This window comes from Piliocolobus tephrosceles, chromosome 6, assembly GCF_002776525.5.
Source record: "Piliocolobus tephrosceles isolate RC106 chromosome 6, ASM277652v3, whole genome shotgun sequence".
Taxonomy (NCBI): domain Eukaryota; kingdom Metazoa; phylum Chordata; class Mammalia; order Primates; family Cercopithecidae; genus Piliocolobus; species Piliocolobus tephrosceles.
Genome location: NC_045439.1, coordinates 143,413,678 through 143,422,284, shown reverse-complemented (window position 1 = coordinate 143,422,284; position 8,607 = coordinate 143,413,678).

Here is an 8,607-nt window from a genome sequence, read left to right as displayed (position 1 = left end):
AGAGAAAGAAAGAAAGAAAGAAGTCATCATTATAGTGCTAAGCCACTGAGATGCCAGGGTTTATGATTACTGCACCATAGCCCAACCTATCCTGACTAACACAAACCTGTCATCGAGAGACTAATGAAAATATTTTCAAGTCACTCCCCAGTCAAATGAAAGAGAGTAGAGTGGCACATCTGGCCCTGAGTCAGGAAATTTGAGCTCTAGTTCTATTAATATCTCTGTCAACCGATTGCTGTGTAAATTGGGCAAGTCTCTTAGCCTCTCTGGACCTCAGTTTCCTCATCATCTGTCGTGTGGTTGAGTCACATGAAATGATATCATTCATTAAGACAAGAAATACAGGAAAAGGTTCAGGTTTGTGGGGAAAGACCTGAGTTCCATTTGGTACCTGTTGAGTGTTTCATAGGCATACGGTAGGTTTGGGGGCAAGGAATAAAAACGGGGCTGGAGATATGGATTGGAGGTCATAGAGAAAGATGGTGGCTAAAGATATTATGAATGAGGTAGCTGGCAGGGAACACAATCAGGAAAATAAGGAACGAGGGCTCTTTGCAAAGAATAAACGAAGAAGCTAAAGTCCAGAGACATGAAGTAACAGGCCTGAGATTACACAGTAGGCTAGTATCAGAGGTGGAACTAGATCTGGAACTCTAGCCCCAGACCTCAGGGTTCCATCCCTTGTCAGCACAGAGAAGCTGGGAGCCTGCGGATGGTGAGGCATATCCCAGTGAATGCTGGGATGCTGATCACCTGTGCGTCTTGGGTCACTTCTACAGGAATCAGCTTCCCTGTCTGTACAATAAAAATATGGTTTTGATATAGTAAGGGGCTTTGTGATTTATAAACTACCTTCATAACCATTATCTTACCTGGCTCTTAAAATTGTCCTTTGAGGAAGGTAGGGTACACAGGTAAATCAAGGCTCAGAGAGATAAAGTGTGCCTGGATCTCTTGACTATAGGTCGGGTCCCCTCACATTGAACTCCCTTTTCAAGGACCACGAGCAGGGTTCCCCTCTGCCCAGACATTGCAGCCAAAGGTCAATTCCTGCAAGAAGCACCATCCACCCACCCACCCCTTTCTCTCCCTTGTTTTGATTCACTCACCCCAAGACCCTTTATTTCCTGCCATAAGAAACAAGTCATAAGCCATGGGTATCCCTTGCTCGCTGGAAGTAATCACGTTTCCTGGGGTTTTGCTGATGGGTCTGGGACGATGGGAAGAGGAACAGGGGCCACTTGGAGGGATAAGATAGCCATGGAGTTTCTCAGCCTTGCTGGCAGGGGAACGGTATGACTCGAAGATGTTGACTCATGATGAAGTATAGCTTGAGAAAGGGTGGTCTGACCCCAAACAGGGATTTTAGAGTCTTTGCAATTTCTGGGTTCTAGAGGGGAAGATGGGTAACTGTTCTCTGAGACAACATGAAGGACTTAAGGCATTTTATCAACCAAAGGCCAACCTTTTCTACAAGAGCCTATCCTGAGAACAACTCAAATAAGATTCCAGTCCATTCCAACCCATCCCATCCACTCATCCAACAAATATTGATTGAAGGTACTCCCGCCTCCGCCCTCAAGGGCTGCCAGTAGAGAAGGGAGGAGACAAGAGGGAAAGCAGAATGCAGAATTTCCACTTAGAAGACCCAAAGTCAAAGCCTGATCAACCAGTTCCAGCTGTGCGGCCTTGGGGTAGTTACTTGGCTTTTCTCAACCTCATCTGCAAAATAGAGTTAATAATACCACCCAACTCCCTATGTCCCAGGGTGGCTTTGAAAATCAAGAGATCTTCTTTGACAAAGTGATGTGTAGGGTGTTATGAAGAGGATAAATCAAGCACTTACTTCCTAGGGATACAAGGTAGACAGCCACAAGTGCTGCTGGAGAGGCCCAGATAAGGGGCTATGAAGGCCCAGAGCAAGTGGAGGAGGGGAAGGAGTTGGGACAAGGGAAGGACTGAAGAAAAGAGGTAAGTTGTTGAAATTTAAGGATGGGCACAGTCTCAAAAGGCAGAAATGGCAGAGAAAGGATATTTCAGCAGAGAACAGAGCAAGCCAAGATGCAGAGGCCAGAAAGAAGAGAGTAGGTTCCAGAGACAGCACAAAACTCCATCAATATCTGCAGGGGGCCTGCAGGAGATAACGTTGCAACTGTATTTAGAGGAGATGACAGAGTGGCTTGAACACTAGGCGGAGACATTTGGACTTTATTTGGCAGGGGTATGTGTGTGTGTGTGCGTGCAGCACGGTGGTTTTCCCTGTGGACCCTGGACAACCAGCAGCATACCACTTAGGCACTTGTTAAAAATGCAGACTCCAGGCCCCGCCCCAGCCCTCCTGAAGCAGACATTCTGAGTGTGCAGCCCAGGAATCTGTGCTTATCAGGCCGTCGAGGAGATGCAAATGCCCTCCATGTGTGAGGCCCACCCGTGTAGCAGAGTCTGTCAGTGTCCTGCCCTGACCCTTTGTCTTGCCAGCTTCCGTCTGCCACCGTCAGAATCCCTTCAGCTGGAACCTAACTGTGGCCACTGGAGTCTGCACCCCACCAGGCATGAAAAGACTGGTAGTGCCAGGAATTAATGGTCCTGGGGAGCAGCCCTCACCCAATGATTTGCAAGAGCTTGTGAGTCATAGCCCAGCTCTCTGGCCCTCAGATGGTGCGGCTTCGAGAGCGAAGTTTTAGACTCTTTCCTGGGATTCCCCAGGAGGGTTGAGCCCTGGCACCCACAGTAGCCACTGGCTTAAGAAGACCCCTGTCTATACTGGGCACATTCCCTCTCACTCTCACTTGTCTTCTCCCCGCTGGTGTTTTCTGGAACATCTCTCAAATGAACCACTTGCCCTTGAGTCCTTGACTCTGCTTTTGGAAGAAACCAAACAAGATCATTTGCATGTGGACGCAGGTGTGTGTGCATGGAGAGGGACCACGTCAGGAAGGGGTAGGGGTGGGGAGTTGCTGACTTCCTGGCTGGGGAATGGCACTGGTAGACAAAGACCCTGGTAGCGGAGGCAGAGTGGTTTGGAAATCAAAGACAGGAGGAAAGAGCACTGTTGAGATGTTGGCAAGAATTATGCAGGCACCTGAGGACTTGGCAAGTGAGGGCAGTGAGGAGAGGACCTCCTCCTAAAGCTAAACTGCCAGGCCTGGGCTGTGACTGATTGTAGGGTGTGAAAAAGCAAGGGAGACCAAACCTCACACCAACTCCTTATTATTATTCCGTTTCTTGGACAAAGAAACTGAGGCTTGAGGATGAGGTGACTTGCCCTGGGCCAGGCCTTGGAGCTAGTCCAAGATCTGAGGTCAGAACCGAAGCCTGACTGGCTAGAGCTTGGTGTTTTCTTGCTGCCTTTGGTAATCCAGCCTCCAGGCCAATCAATTCCCTGGAGCCACACTGCTCCTTACTGCTGCTTTGATTTTTGTACCTCTGAAGATTCGGGTGTTAACTCTGGACAGAGAGGGGCCACTTGTCATCCAGCAAGGGTCTCTCACACATTCACAAGCGTTTCCTCAGAACTCTAGCGCATCCCTCAAGAGAAAAACAAAGCAGCGTCTGCAGCCAGGTGGCCCAAGTTTTCAACCTAGCTCTTCTGTGCCACGGCTGTAAACCCGGGCAATTTACTTAGCATCTTGGTGCCTTGATTTCCTCATCTGTAAAGCAGGGATAAGGATGCATCATCTGAAACTCTTAGGAGAGTCCGATTGTTGGTGCTGCTGTTGTTGATCTTGCTCAGGTTGTTCATTATGTTGCTAAGTTTGGAAAATGAAGGGTCAAACAAAACTCCTGATTCTGTCACTTGTTTTTTATCATTCAACTCATAAAGTGGCAGAGCTGGGATTTCATCCCAGGATTAGCTGACACCACAGCCCCAGTGCTGAAATCAGCCCCCAAATGCTATGAGAGGGTAACATAATTAAATGCCAAAAACAATGGAAGAGTGTGGTTTGGCTCATTGCTTTTCTTTCCACATCTACCTGCTGGCATGGTCCCAGAGCGTGCAAGTTGAGGAATGCATTTCTATAAGTGCAGCCATTTTAGGGCCAGAGAAACAATGTCTTTGAGTAGAAATTAGGTCAAGGAATTTAGGTTCTGGTGCTGGCGCTTCTGCTTACTCACCTCTGTGACCTTAGGCAGATCTTTTTCTCCTTAAGGCCTCAGTTTCATCTTCTGTAAAATGGGTACGCAAATCCCTTCCTTTTTCACAAGGTTGTGGGGAGACGTGATCAAGATGCATTTCTTATTTGGCTTGTGCCAGATACTAGTGGGGAGAAAGATGTATGGGAAATGCCCCCTGGCCTGGAAGCTTGTGGTTCTCCCATGGGGAAAGAAGTGTCAGAGGAAAGGAAAAAAAAAAGGAAAAGGAAAAAGAAAAAAAAAAAGGAACAATGTTTATTGAGCACTTACTATGTGTTGGGTGCCAAGCTAAGGGCTTTACCCACATGTGATTTCCACAACTGCCTTGTAAGGTTGAGATCTTATTCCTGTTTTACAGAAGACAAAAATGAGGCTGAGAAGGAGAAAGATAAGTTGTTGGTACTGGTGAAGCTGAGAATTAGATTCCAGTCGGTCTCCAAAACACGGGCCCTTTCTCCCACGCCACACTGCTTCTCACTTGGGGCCTACGACTCAATTCAACAGATGGGGGGTGAACCCTCCTCGGAGGCCTAGGACCCTGGGGGAGGATAAAACCACTGCAAAATGGTGTGACAGTTACAAAAATATAAGCATTAGATGCCGTGGTAACTTAAAGGATCTTTCCAATGAGGCACAAAGTCTGCACAGGGGAAGAGATATTTGACCTGGATTTTGAAGGATAAGTAGAAGTTTTTCAGACAAAGTAAATATGGTCTTTCAGAATAAAGGAAATTGCATGTCTAAGGCAAGCAGATGTTGAACTGTTTGCTCCTTGAAGAACTGTGAATGGCTCTCAATTACTGAGAGACGGCAAAGAGAAGACATATCTCACCAGCAATTCACCAGTGGTGCGACTTTGAGCAAGTCACTTAGCCTTTCTGAGCCTTGGTTTTCATTTTATTAAATGAAGCTGGCAATGTCTAATTCATAGGGTCATTAGGTTTAGATGAGATAAATGCAGAAATACTTTACACATATTCCTCTTATTGAATTCTTATAACCCTGGGAGCTGAGCTGGATGCCAGTGCTATCCCATTTTTGTGGAGAATGACAGAGGGGAGGAACGTGCCCAAGGGCACATAGCCAGAGGTGGCAAGTCCAGGATTCAAACCCAGGCAGCCTCGTTCCAGATCTTGCCTTCTTAACAATCTGTTATACTGACACAAAAATCCAAAGTAAAATATTAGCAAAGCAAAAGCAGCTTTAAATGAAAACATGAATGGGCCATGATCAAGTAATTTTTATTCCTGGGATGTGGACATGATTTAATTTTAGGAAACCTGCTAATATAAGACATCATATCGATAAGTTAAATGAGAAACACCATACAATTATTTTTAAAAGAATAGAAAAGAGGCCGGGCACAGTAGCTCACGCCTGTAATCCCAGGACTTTCAGAGGCCAAGGCGGGCGTATCATTTGAGGCCAGGAGTTTGAAGCCAGCCTGGGCAACATGGCGAAACCCCATCTCTACTACAAAATACAAAAGTTAGTCAGGTGTGGTCACGCACCCGTGCAGTCCCAGTTACTCAGGAGGCTGAGGCATGAGAATCATTTGAACTAGGGAGGCAGAGGTTGCAGTGAGACAAGATCACACCACTGCACTGTAGCCTGAGTGACAGAGCAAGACTCTGTCTCAAAAAATAAAAAATAAAAAAATATAGAAAAGAAGATTCAATAAAATGTTACATAAAGAACTCATTAAAAAAAAACTCTATGTAAACTAAAATAACATACTTTCCTACCTTGATAAAATAAAAACAGAAGCCTTTCTCAAATCAACCAACATAATACTTAGTGAGAAACCAGAAGTATTCATCAAAATGTAGAAAAAGCCAGTAATATCTATTAATTTAATAGGGATTACTACTCCCATTACTTAAATACTCCCATTATGTAACACTATTCTGTGGGTCCCAGCAAATATAATACAATTAGACCTGAGAAGATATGAGGGATAGCTAACAGAAGGGAGGAGATACAATGCCAGATAGTATACTTTTGCCTACCAAAGAAATTTCTCAAAACACCCCCAGAAACCCAAAAAACCTATTGGAATAATAATACTCAAATTATACTAATACTAAACGCAAAATAAATATATATGTACAATATGCTTTTTAAAATTACTTCTTCCATGTACCAACAAGAACAAGTAAGAGTATAACATTTAGAAAAGAAGATACCATTGATGGTAGCCACAAATATTGTAAATGTGAATTACCATTACAGTAAATGAGCAGGACAACGTGGATAAATAATAAAACATTTCAGAGATATAAAGACTTAAATAAATAAGTGATACAATATATTCTCAGCAAACTCTTATTATAAGTCTTCTTTTTTTTTTTTTTTTGAGACGCAGTCTCACTCTGTCACCCAGGCTGAAGTGCAATGGTGTGATCTTAGCTCACTGCAACCTCTGCCTCCCAGGTTTAAGCAATTCTCCTGCCTCAGTCTCCCAAGTAGCTGGGATTACAGATGTGTGCCACCACACCTGGCTAATTTTTGTATTTTTAGTGGAGACAGGGTTTCACCATGTTGGCCAGGCTGGTCTTGAACTCCTGACCTCCGGTGATCTGCCTGCCTCAGCCTCCCAAAGTGGGAGATTACAGACATGAGTCACCACGCCCAGCCCATAAGTCTTCTTATAATAATTATTATAAGACTTCTTCTAACTATTATAAGACATATTATAATATTATAATGATGTTCATTCTTCCCCAAATTAATGTATAAATGTAATGCAATTTTTTTAAACTATGGAATCTAGGCCTTGATCAAGTTATTCTAAATTTCTAAATTATTCTAATTTTCATCTGGAAAAATGAAGAGGTGAAGCTAGCCAAGAAGATTTTGAGAATTAAGTGAAATGAGAGGAGACGGTCCCTGCAAGAAAATATTATAATATGAGTTTATAATCTTTATAGAAAACAGTATGGTTGCAGCACAAAAATTATTAGATAAGTCAATGTGAGAGGAAAAAGAAAACTAGCCTAAAAGCAGAACTTAGGACATAAACATGCTAGGTACATATGTAGAGTCAGCAGACAATAAAATGGCAGTTCCTAGTAGTAAGGAAAGAAAAATATTTTGGATTAACTGGTGGTAAGGCAATTGGTTAACTCTTTAGAAAATGAAATAAGTTTAGATCTTCACATCATACTTGACTCCGAAAGAAATTACAGAGGATTAAAGAGCTAAACATAAAAAGCAAAGCCATAAAAATCTAGAAGAAAGCAAAGATAAATACTGGCTCTTAAAATGGGGGGGAAAACAAGTTCTAGAAGGATAAAAGACATGGAAGTACAAAAGATAAAGAAAAATTAATACATTTGACCAAAGAAAAATTGAAATACTTCAAATTCTCACAAACATAATAAAGAAAAATAAAAAGGCTCATTACAAACTTGAAAACATTTGTAATAAAAAGAAAGATTGATCTGAATATGTAAATCAAATTGGTAAGAAAACAACTCAACTAGAGTACCAATGGAAAAATCAACAAAATATACATGGAAAATTAACAAGATAAATGCAAATTAATGACCACAAAAACACAAATAAATAAAAATGTGCCATAAATAATTTTAAGTCATTTTTAAACTATTAAGTTAGCAAAAGCTTTAAAAAAAATTATTACTCTATGCGGACACAGGTATAAACTAACAGCACCTTCATTCATTAGAAAGCAATCTGGTGCTATATTTTAAGAACCGCACCCCCCAAAAAAATCCTTTGACACAGCAAGTCTCCTTCAAGGAATCTAATCCAAGGAAATTGTCAGAATTGGGGGCAAAGATATATGTATGTCAAAAAATGCTTGTCACAGATTTATAATAGCAAAACTTCAAAAACCACGTAAATGTCCATTAACGTGACACTTCAGGAGAATGGTTTAATGAATTATAATATAGTCACACATGGAATATTATATAGTCTTTTACAATATTGCTTGTGAAGAATACTTAAAGACATATAAAGAGGAAAGGTTGGCTGGGCATGGTGGTTCACGCTTGTAATCCCAGCACTTTAGGAGGCTGAGGCAGGTGAACCACTTGAGGTCAGGAGTTCGAGACCAGCCTAGCCAATATGAAATAAGTTTAGATCTCTACTAACCCCATCTCTACTAGAAATTCAAAATTAGCAGGGTGTAGTGGCGCACCCCTGTAATTCCAGCTACTCAGGAGGCTGAGGCAGGAGAATCTCTTGAACCTGGGAGGCAGAGGCTGCAGTGAGCAGAGATCTTGCCACTGCACTCCAGCCTGGGTGACAGAGCGAGACACTGTCTCAAAAAAAAAAAAAAAAAAAAAGAAAGGAAACAATAAAGTATTTGGTGAAAAAATAAATTGCATAACAATAGGAATAAAATTTTCTAATATTTTGACAAAACAAATACTTTAAGGGTCACGAAATTTTAAAATTATTGTTCTTATGCCTGTTTGTATTTTTTTAGATTTTTAACAATAA